Genomic DNA, 12,475 nt, shown 5'->3' on the forward strand with positions numbered 1-12,475 from the left:
CTGTATACACTAGCCTGTCTTTTGTACACATTTGCCTCTCTGTATAAACTAACCGGTCTTCTGTATATACTAGTCCGCCTGTATACACTAGCAAGTATGCATACTCTAGCCTCTCTCTCTGTATACCCTAGCCTCCATCTCTGCATACCCAGGACGTTCTTCTGTATAATCTAGCCTATCTGTATACACTAGCCTGTCCTTTGTACACATTAGCCTCTCTGTATAAACTAGCCGATCCTCTGTATACACTAGTCCGTCTGTATACACTAGCAAGTCTATGTAACCAAGCCTAGCCTCTCTCTCTGCATACCCTAGCCTCCATCTCTTGCATAAACCAGGACCTTCTTCTGTATAATCTAGCCTATCTGTATACACTAGCCTGTCTTTTGTACACATTAGCCTCTCTGTGTAAACTAGCCGGTCTACTGTATACACTAGTCCATCTGTATACACTAGCAAGTCTGCATACTCCTGCCTCTCTGTGTAACCCAGCCTCTCTCTCTCTCTGTATACCCTAGCCTCCATCTCTGCATACCCAGGACGTTCTTCTGTATAATCTAGCCTATCTGTAAAAAATAGCCTGTCTTTTGTACATATTAGCCTCTCTGTATAAACTAGCCGGTCCTCTGTATACACTAGTCCGTCTGTATACACTAGCAAGTCTGTGTAACCAAGCCTCTCTCTCTGCATACCCTAGCCTCCATCTCTTGCATAACCAGGACCTTCTTCTGTATAATCTAGCCTATCTGTATACACTAGCCTGTCTTTTGTACACATTAGCCTCTCTTTTGTACACATTAGCCTCTCTGTATAAACTAGCCGGTCTACTGTATACACTAGTCCATCTGTATACACTAGCAAGTCTGCATACTCCTGCCTCTCTGTGTAACCCAGCCTCTCTCTCTCTGTATATCCTAGCCTCCATCTCTGCATACCCAGGACGGTCTTCTGTATAATCTAGCCTAGCTATATACACTAGCCGGTGTTTTGTACACTTTAGCCTCTCTGTATAAACTCTTCTGCATACACGAGTCTCTCTGTATACCCTTGGATGTCTTTTGTATACACTAGCTGCTCTTTATACATTAGCTCTCTGTATACCCAAGCCTCTCTGTATACACTAGTCCGTCTGTATACACTAGCAAGTCTGCATACACCCAGCCTCTCTCTCTGCATACCCAAGATGTTCTTCTCTATAATCTAGCCTATTTGTATACACTAGCCTGTCTTTTGCAGACATTAGTCTCCCTATATAAACTAGCCGGTCTTCTGTATACACTAGTCCGTCTGTATACACTAGCAAGTATGCATACTCTAGCCTCTCTCTCTGTATACCCTAGCCTCCACCTCTGCATACCCAGGACGTTCTTCTGTATAATCTAGCCTATCTGTATACACTAGTGTATACAGACAGACTAGTGTATACAGAGGACCGGCTAATGTGTACAAAAGACAGGCTAATGTATACAGATAGGCTAGATTATACAGAAGAACGTAATGGGTATGCAGAGCGCTCAGCTTCAAAGGATGGCCAACGTGAGTAATATGAGGGACACTCCTCACCCCCGCCCCCACCTACCAGATCTGACTTTCATCCCCTTGCCCTCTCTGCCCCGGTCATCTGGTGGCAGTTTTATGCACTCCCTGGCCCCCACCCATTCATAATCCTTACCGACCTTTCCTTCCACTGCTCACAGGAACACACTGGATGACTTGTCTAATTAAACAACTTGTACAAGACACCGCTATCCTCCTGTCTGACACCGGTCCCCCTTGGAGGCTTTACCCCTCACTGTTTGGGTGGTCCCTGCCTCTCCCTGGATGCTCCACATATACCACAACGACATTGTCAGAGGGGCACCACTTGACAGGACACGGGGCTGTCATGCCGGTGGCATCTCCCATTGGAGGAAGGGATGATGGCCCCAACCCCTTGGCAGCAGGTTCTTTCATGTACAGACCAGGGCGGCTCATCTTCCCTTCTGGAGTCTTGACCTTAGATGGGGGAGTTGCACTTTGGGGGGTCTGAGTGATACCTAGTGCGCTGTATTGGAAGGGCTTGACATTCCCGCATATGTGTCCCCTCCCCCTGGTTGCTCCCCTCGTCCCCCCTTCTGGCTCCCACCTACTCTTTGCCGACATTGCCTTGTGCAGCTTTCGGGGACCCTGGATGACTTATTTATTGAGCCTATTGGTACGAGACACTGCTTCCCTCCAGGGTGACTCTGGACCCCCCTGGAGGATTTACCCCTTACTGTTTGGGCAGTCCCAGCCTCCCTCTGGATGCTCTACACAGCCCCCGATGGCGATGCAGGAGAGACACTAATTGGCGGGCCCCAGGACTGCTGCTCGGGTGAAGTATCCCGTTGGATGGAGGGATGGTGGCCCCAGCCCCTTGCCTGCCGGATTTTCCATGCACCGACCAGGGCTGCTCCTCTTTCATCTTGATGTGGTGACCATGGAGGGGAGGAGTTGAAATTTATGGGGTCTGGGTGTTTGCTGGTGGGAGTGCGCTAAAGGACTTGACATTTCCGCATGTTTGTCCCCTCTCTCCTGTTTCCCCCCTCCCTTCCCCCCTTCCCACCCTTCCCTTCCCTCCTTTCCCTCCCCTTTCCCCCACTGCCGGGACTGGGGGGACTAGGATTCGGGGGCTCCCTCTCCGACCTGTCTACCCACCAACCCAAGTAGGACAGCGCTTTAAACCCAGTGTACATCTGGTAAGCACTATAGCATAATTGTGCTGTTTTAGTATACCCTTCCTGTACTGTTGAGTGTGGACAACCCTTAATTTCCCTCTCCCCCTGGGGTTGAGGTGCCCGGCCTCTTTTTCCCTTTACCTTTCCTTCCATTTGCCCTTCCTTTCTCCCCCTTAGTTCCCGCCATGCATTACCTACCCAAAACCTACCTTGGTTCAACTTTCTTTGCTTTTCTCTGACGTCCCCCTCCCCCTCCCCGAGGAGCGATGGCAGACTCAGTCAAGGTCACCTCTCTAAACGTTAAGGGACTGAACTCCCCTGAAAAACGGTGGATCCTCCTGTGAGAACTCAAGACTTCCTGTACTGATGTGGCCTTTATACAAGAAACACATTTTAAAAATACTAACCTCCCCATTTTATGGTCGAGATCCTTCCCTAAGGTCTACCACTCTACTAACCCCTCCTCTAAGACCAAGGGAGTCTCCATTCTGATCTCTAGCAGGCTCCCCTGGGTTCTCCAGGATTCTCTGGTGGACCCTGGGGGCCGATATCTTTTTCTTAGGGGCCACATTGGAGAGCGCCTTTTTACATTTGTCACTGTGTACGCTCCCAATGATCACCAAGACATGTTCCTCAGAACTACCCTGCACAGATTATGTGACTTTCGGGAGGGCCAGTTGATATTAGGTGGGGACTTTAATGTCCCCTTTCGCCATCGGTTGACACTTCTGCCTCTTGCTCCTCGCTCCTCATTTCCTCTAGAAAGCGGATTACTAAGTGTTTAATGAATGACCAATTAGTTGATGTCTGGCGTCTGCAACACTCTGGGGAAAGGGACTACTCTTTTTGCTCTTCCCCTCACAAATCATACTTGAGGATAGACTTCTTCTTGATTCCACATGACCAACTGCACTTGGTGAGCTCTTCCTCCATCGGCCATATTACTTGGTCCGACCACGCTCCTGTAGCCCTTACCTACACCCTCTCTAGGAACCCCTCACCTAGGTCTCTATTCTGGCACCTTAATGAGAGCCTCCTCCAGATACCGGAAGTTTTAGCAGATGTAACCAGGGAATTGGACCTTTATTTCCAAGAAAACTAAACGCAGGACTGTGACCCTGGGATAATTTGGAAGGCTCACAAGTCAGTACTCCGCAGGGTACTTATCAGGCACGGGGTGCCCATCAAACGAACACGGAAGGAACAGCTTGCTAATCTGTTTCGTGAACTTGCCTCTGTGGAAGCGAAACATAAACATGCCCCCTCACGGACCTTAGAGATTGAATTGGGGACACTCCGTACCCATATTGCTGACCTACTCCATTATAAAGCGAAAGCGGCACTCCAGTTTTGTCGTAAACTGACGTAGGAGTCAGGGGACAAATGCGGAAAAATCTTAGCCAGGTCGGTAAAGGAGTTGAAATCTGGCTCTTACATACCACAGTTGATAGATGAGAATGGCCAGAGGGCCTCTACCCCAAACCAAATAGCCGAAGTCTTTGAAAAATGTTACTCTGATCTCTACAACCTGCCCGATTCAAGGTTTGGACAGGACAATATGTAACCGGTTCTGGTCTACCAACCCTCTCATCGGAATCACGGGAGTACTTGGAGGACCCGATCACACTGGAAGAAGTCCAGACAGCCGTGGGACCTCCGAAGGTGGGTAAGGCTCCGGGCCCTGACGGATATACCGCACAATACTTTAAGACCTTCCTCCCTATTCTCGGCCCGCGCTTGGTGAATTTATTTAATACTCTGAGCTCAAATGGGGATTTTCCTGAGGATACCCTTAGAGCCCAAATCTCGTTGATACCTAAGGAGGGCAAAGACCCGGGCCTATGTGGGAGCTACAGACCCATTTCCCTCCTAAATTCGGTCCTAAAACTATTCTCTAAAATCCTCGCCACGTGATTGGCACATCACTTGCAGTCCCTTATACATATTGACCAGTTAGGTTTTATTCCCACCAGGGAAGATAGGGACAACACCATTAAGGTGCTTACCCTGATCCATAAAGCAAAGTCATCTGGGACCCCTTGTCTTTTCATGAGTACTGATGCCGAGAAGGCTTTTGATCGGGTCAAATGGACATTAATGTTCTCGGTCCTTCGCCATATAGGTCTGAGTGAACGGATGCTGGCATGGATAAGTAAGATATACTCACGCCCTTCAGCTCAAGTCAAAGCGAATGGGGTTCTCTCATCTCCCCTTGACATCGGGAATGGGACGAGACAGGGTTGCCCCCTGTCGCCCCTATTATTCGCACTGTCATTGGAACCCTTTCTCTCCACAATTCGACAAAACTCAGACATAACGGGACTCCAAATGGGTACTATTGAGTGCAAGATATCTGCCTACGCGGATGACATGCTGTTCTCGCTGACAAATCCCAGAGTTTCCTTGCCAAATCTCTTTCGGGAATTCCAGATATACGGGATACTTCTTGAAATCAAAGGCCATGGGGGGTTACAGTCCCCCCGCAAACGTTAATAGACTTGCAGTCCAATTTTCGATTTAAATGGACCCATACAGCCCTTAAGTACTTAGGTACTTACATTCCACCGGACATCGCGCGTACGTTTATGTTGAACTTCCCCCCACCCCTTGTCACTAAGATCCGCAGTTTGCTTCACGGGTGGCATTCTGGCCTCCATTCCTGGTTCAGGAGATGCAATCTCATTAAAATGAACATACTCCCTAAATTTACTTATCTTTTCCAAGCTCTCCCGATCCAGATTCCAGTCCCGTTTTTTAAGCAAGCTCAATCCTTGCTCACTCAATTTAACTGGGCCCACAAAAATCCCAGACTTAAGCGGTCACAGCTGACATTGTCTAAACAACAGGGAGGGTTGGTTCTCCCTGACTTGCGACGCTACTACCTGGCCTCCCATCTGGGGCGTGTATTGGACTGGAATCGAAACAATCTTTCTAAGCTCACTCCCGAATTCCGCTAAGAAGCGCCATGTGGGGTGGGGGCGTGGCCTGGACAGCAATGGAGTAGGACGCTTGTGACCTGAGCTCCGCTCCTACCGCGATCTCCTGTAGTGATCCTGGGTGCCCACTGACTATTTTACCTACGATCTTACCGGTGTAATATCCGATTATTTTTCGTGCATACATTGGGACGATGTCTCAGACAAAGAAGCAGTCTGCAGCGGCGGCATCTCTTGAAAAGTTCCGGCGGGACCATGAGGGCCAACATGGCGGACAGTCCACTCCGGCTGCAGAACCTGCTACCTCAGACACGGCGAAGGTGCTTGAGGCGATTTCTACCTGCCAGACCACACTGACAACTAAGCTTGAGGAGGTTAAGGTGGATGTCTCACTTATCCGACAGGACATGGCTAAACTGCGTGACAGAGTGAAGGAAACTGAAACCCGGATCAGTCAGGCCGAAGATGTCCTGTTCCCTCTGCAGCATGCCCAGGAGGATGTGCAAAGGCAGCTCCAGCAGCTGGCCCAGAAACAGGACGACCTTGAGAATAGGGCCCGCAGATCAAACCTCCGCTTTATCGGCCTGCCGGAGGGCTCCGAGGGGGCTGACCCGGCGACATTTTTGGAATCTCTCCTGATTAAGGCCTACGGTAGGGAGGCGTTTTCTACCTCATTTATTATTAAAAGGGCCCACAGAATGCCTGCCTGCCCGCCGCCGGAGGGGGCACCTCCTCGCACGTGCATTGCTAAGCTGCTAAATTACCGGGATAGGGATGTCATCCTTCGCCTTACTCGTGAAAAAGGCAACATCCCGTTTCAGAACGGACATATCTCAGTGTTTCCCGACTGCTCCGCAGAAGTTCAAAAACGTCGTTCCCGATTCGTGGAAGTCAAGAGGCGCCTCAGGGCACATCACCTCAAGTACGCCATGTTGTACCCAGCCAGACTCCGCGTAGTGGGGGAAGATAGGGCCTACTTTTTTGAAGATCCTGAGATGGCGGTTTCCTGGTTGGACCAGAGAGACGCGTCTCGAAATCGGCCACCTCGAGACTAAAATCGTTGGAAGATTTGTGAGTACTCTATCTGTTCCCCCCTTTCTATTTGCCCGTGTGCAAGCAGATCGCTGTTGGACTGCCTATGCGTGGTTCATTATCCTCAGTCCCTGAATTGATGCTTCTGTTCCCCCTCTCTAAGATGGATGGCCGTTGCTCTTGTTGACTGAACATGTACTGCTGCCTATAGCCACGCTCTGCGGGCATCCCCCTGGTTCGTTACACAATACCCCTCCCCCTCCCTCTTAGTTTGGGGGACCCGCTTGGCGGGCTCTATTGGGCCCTTTCCCTGGGGGGGTAGGGGGGACGCGGGTCATCTGGACTTGCTGCATGGGACTGCAGAACTTTGACTTTCTCCTGATACATGCCCTTTACTGGACTGTTATGTCCCACTGCTGAACTGGGCACCGCACCAATGGGACACATGGTCCGGCTCCGGCCTACAAGCCGGGTTATGACGGGAGAAGACTTGGTCTTGTCACTGGGTCCATATCTGGCAAAGTCCACCCCCGTGGCTTATTGTTATTGACATTGCCTAGTGTTCTATGGTTTGTTTTGGGAAGGGAGCTCCAGCCAAGTTGGGGTGGCTGAGAGCAGGGAAGGTGCGGATGGGTTGTAGTTATTATGTTATAGTATGTCATGTTTTATGCTTAGTTTATGGCACAAGCTTTATTTGGTTATGGAACAGACAAATGTCTCTTTTTCATGTATACTCTGATGAATATGGGAATGGATACTGCTTCGACGGGTGGTTTGGATACTATTTTCCTCCTTGTGATATTGGCTGAGACCACGCCATGGGTACCCTGAAGTTGCTGACGTGGAATGTCAGGGGGATTCGGGATAAAATTAAGAGGGCGGCAGTGTTTGGGTGTCTCAAAACGTATAGAGCGGATATCACAGTCCTGGTGGAGACGCATGTAACTGGGAGATTGCAAATAGCTTTGCGTCGCCCGTGGATTGGATGGGCTTACCACGCCACTCATACGTCCTATTCTCGCGGGGTGTCTGTATTGATATCTAAAACTGCACAGTTTTCCTTGGTTTCTTTGCAGACAGACCCGCAGGGCAGATATATATTTATACACTGCTTATTGCACGGAGAACAGTACATTATTCTCGCCTATTATGTACCCCCGCCTTACGATCATAGACTAAGTACAGAGGGATTATCTTTTATGGCTCAACACCCTAATGTCCCAGCAATTTGGCTGGGTGATTTTAATATGGTTTTGAATCCGGGGGTGGATAGAATGGGCTCTACTCGAGGGGATCATTTACCGGGAGATACTGGCCTAGGTCGCACGTTTCAGGAATTCTCTCTTACAGATCTGTGGCGATTTAAATATCAGGCTAAACGTGTTTACTCCTGTTTCTCTGCAACTCACTCCACCATGTCACGTATAGATTATATTGCTGTGTCCGCCCAGTTGTTACCCAGGCTAGTAGACACGGGCTATTATGCTAGATCATTGTCAGACCACGCTCCTTGCTGGGCAACTTTTTCCTTGACCCGACCTACTGGACGGAAACCATGGCGGCTTCACCCCTTCTGTTTAACCGCCTTGAGTGACAGCGAAGACTTAGGGGATGAATGGGGGTTTTTCTTTACTACTAATCAGGGGACGGCTCCGGTTGACTGTACCTGGGAGGCTTTTAAACTGCACGTACGCTCCCCTTTAACACACCGGATTAACCAGTTGAAGCGTACCTCCAAGACTTTGCTATCTAATGCCCAACGGGAGCTGGACTCAGTGACCACTGACTTCACTACTGACCCCACACCTGCTAAGGCCCAGGTATTACGACACCACACAAGGCTAGTAGATCACCTCCACATTGAACAGGCTAAGCAAAAGTTGTTTTTTGTTAAGCAACGGGTGTTTGAACAAGGAGAGAGGGCGGGAAAGTTCTGGCCTACTTGGCGCATCGGGACTCCAAGCCCCCGGTGGTGGTTTCGTTGACTGACAATGGGGGTGAGGAGGTGACTGATCCGCCAACAGTGGCCACCATGTTTCGTGCTTACTATGCTGCCCTTTATGAGTCGCAGGTACATAGGCCGAGGACTGAGACGGGGGCGTACCTCCGAGATATCTCTCTTCCCCACCTGTCTGAGGCTCAGGTTGAGTCTCTTGAGGCCCCGATATCAGCAGATGAGATTAGGCTAGCGGTGGCATCCCTTGCAACGGCTAAGGCCCCTGGACTGGATGGTATTCCCCTGGATTTCTATGCCCACTACTCTGAGACACTAGTGCCAGAATTGTTGAATTTATATACACACATATTTGACTCCGGGTCCCTACCTGATACTCTACGGCAGGCAGTTATTATAGTGATACCCAAGCCAGGAAAGGATCCCCACTCCCCGGATTCCTATCGCCCCATCTCGCTGCTCCAAGCAGATATTAAAATTTTGGCTAAAGTTCTTGCCACCCGTCTGAGTGGAGTCATCCTATCACTTGTTCACCCGGATCAAACTGGATTTATGCCCAGGAAAAACACGGCCATTAATATCCGCCGGTTATATATGAATATCCAGGCTGAGCATGACAGAGTAGGCTCGAGGGTGGTGGTGTCACTGGATGCCGCTAAGGCATTTGATTCCATTGAGTGGAATTATCTTTGGGAATGCTTGGGTAAATTTGGGTTTGGCCCCAATTTTGTTAAATGGATTACTCTCCTATACTATCGCCCAATGGCTAGAGTAGCGGTTAACGGATGGGTGTCGGACCCCTTTCAGCTGGGCCGTGGCACATGTCAGGGTTGTCTCCTATGTTATATGCTTTGGCGGCAGAACCGTTGGCTGCTGCACTTCGGGCACACCCGGCTGTAGTAGGCCTCTGACGCGGTTCTCTGGTGGAATCGGTAAGTATTTATGCGGATGATACTTTACTGTATTTAGAGGACTCGGGTCGGTCGTTGGAGTCTGCCCTGGGGGTCATAGAGGAGTTTGGTGGTCATTCCGGTCTGCGTATTAATTGGACCAAGTCGCAGGTTCTACCCATTGACTTGTTCTCCCCGGACCGGGATGCAGCTTCTCTCCCACTCTCCAGGGTATCCTCCATTCAGTATTTGGGAGTACAGGTTACGAGGGAACCTGGGGAGTATATTCATCTTAATCTTGAACCACTGCTTCTGTATGTGTGGGAGAAGACTAAGGCATGGTCCCGTCTCCCCATTGGGGTTATGGGACGGATCAATATTACTAAAATGATCCTCCTGCCGAAACTCCTTTATGTACTTTGGCATTCCCCTGTCATGGTCCCCGTGGCGTTCTTTAAAACATTAGACGGTGTCTTAAACACCTTTATCTGGGGCCCATCTAGACATAAATTGGCATGGAACACACTTAAAAACCCGACCTCTATGGGGACTGGCTCTCCCTGATTTCCACACATACTACATAGCAGCCCAGATTTCCAATTTTTATCACCTCCATAGAGCGGATAGTCACAGATATCAGGCCTTGGTGGGCGGGGGGGCTGAATCCCTTGTTGATACTCCCCTTCAGATGATTTTTCGGGGTGGTGGGGTTAGGGATGCCCGGTCCCGGATCCTGCCACACCACCGGAGTATTCGGAAACTAGCCCTTAGATTACTGGGAGCTGACTATTACCACTCACATACACTGCTATGGCGCAACCCCCTGCTTCGTGAGTTGTCTGGCTTACCAGATGTAGACTTGTGGGCTTCTAGAGGGATACTTTTTCTGTATCAGGTGGTGACTCCTATGGGCGTAAGGGATTTTCCCTCCCTACAAGTGGAATTTAACATACCCCCTCATATGCACTTTCGCTACTTGCAATTGCGACACGCGCAATTTGCTCAGGACTTTCCGAATGTACAGTCGCTGGCTTTGACAGATGTAATTATGGGAGACGAACCGGCTAAATTGATCTCGACTCTATACGGCCTACTCCGGGCCCGCTTGGTGGCGCAAACCACTGAACGGGCCAGGTTGAGATGGGAAGAGGACATAGGTCCCTTTGATGGGGGGGAATGGGAGGATGCCCTTGAGAACGTTCAACAGGCTTCGCTTAGCCTACCTGACCGACTAACGCAGTACTATGTGATACACAGGTCCTATCCCACCCCTATCCGGATAGCTAAGTATCATCCTGACTATAACCCGAAGTGTCCCCGTTGCTCTTGTACGACTGGTACTTTCTACCATCTTCTCTGGCAATGCCCATTGGTCCAGGAGTATTGGGGGCAGATTGTCAGGTTTCTACATGACCACATGGGTTCACCCCTTCAACTTGACCTACTTAGTATATTTCCTGATACCTCTGTTGATCAATACTTGGCTACATTTTTGCACTCTACGCTGTTTACCGCACGAAAGCTTGTGGCTAAATACTGGATGCGTCCAACCATGCCTACTATGCGGGAATGGGTAATGGGCATTAATAGTAAGCTACCCTTGATTAAACTGGTGTATAGAAATCGTGGGTGTCCAGCCAAATACCACAAAATATGGGATAGGTGGGTGGAAAATCTGCATACGTGTGTGGAGTGAGCTATATTGGAGTCTATACTATCATTGTCAGGAATTTTCCTTAATGTAAGATGTATTACTGTCCGTCACCTATGAAGAGGCTAATGTTTGTACCTACTGTAATATCTTGTTATAACTGAGTTGTTCAATAAACTTGTGCTGTTAAAAAAAAAAAAAAAAGAAGCGCCATGTGGTGCTATAAGTATTTACCCACAGAATTTATGTCACATCCCACTATAGGGGCTCAGTTTAAAGTCAGTCACCTGATCGCTACCCAAAACACACTCACGTCTTTGGCTTCCCCCCTATTCCCTATACGTGGCCATCCAACCTTTGAACTGGGGACCCACTTAGAAATTCCAACCTAGACAATGCGTCTAAATTCGTCATTAAAGGAAAATGGCCTTCTTTCTCAACCCTAACAGATCCGACAGGGCTTTTACAACTGCCTTTTTGGAGAGCGGCGCAACAACATCATTTTCTCCATTCCATCCCCAATCCTCAAACGTTCGCCCGCCCTCAGACGGAGTTTGAGACTCTATGCAGGAGCGAAGGCCCTTTGGCCCACATTCTCTCTCGAACAGATTACCCACACTTAACCTGTCTGTCCAACTGGGAAAAGGACCTTAATTGCTAATTTTCCCCAGCACAGAGACAACGCATTATCACTTTGGCTCTCAAAATGTCGCTGTGCACGAAGATACAGGAGACGAATTTTAAACTTCTCACCAGGTGGTATTTGACACCATCAAAGCTGCAGAAATGTTTCCCCTCTTCTTCGAACATATGCTGGAGGTGTGGCGAAGAAGAGGGCACGTTGCTGCACATTTTTTGGTCCTGCCCCAGCTTGGTGGACTTCTGGACAGAGATCCGATGCAAAACACAAAAATTCACAGACTTCTCCATCCAGGAAGAGGCTGCATTCTTTCTCTTGCACCATTCACAGATTCCCATTAAGAAGTACAAAAAAATCAATTTTACGGCATGTGATAAATGCGGCGAAATCCTGCATACCTCTCTATTGGAAAAAATGTTCCACCCCTTTCATTACTCACTGGCTTAGGAAAATAGAGGACATAAAAAAAAATGGAGGTCTTGATCCTCACATCACAAGGTAAACAAGAATTTTTTAAACAAACCTGGGACATCTGGAATACCTTTATATTCTCGCTGGAAGGATGTCGCCTGCTATCGCCTTAGTGCTCTGAGCTTTCCTTGACTGGCCCCTTGGACAGTGGCTGCCATCGTGTCTCGCCCCCTCTTCTCCTTTTCTGATCTTTCAACCCTTCTCT

Source organism: Lithobates pipiens, unplaced genomic scaffold (genome assembly GCF_037356315.1).
Source record: "Lithobates pipiens isolate NorthernLeopardFrog02 unplaced genomic scaffold, aLitPip1_a1.2 Scaffold_25, whole genome shotgun sequence".
Classification (NCBI taxonomy): Eukaryota; Metazoa; Chordata; class Amphibia; order Anura; family Ranidae; genus Lithobates; species Lithobates pipiens.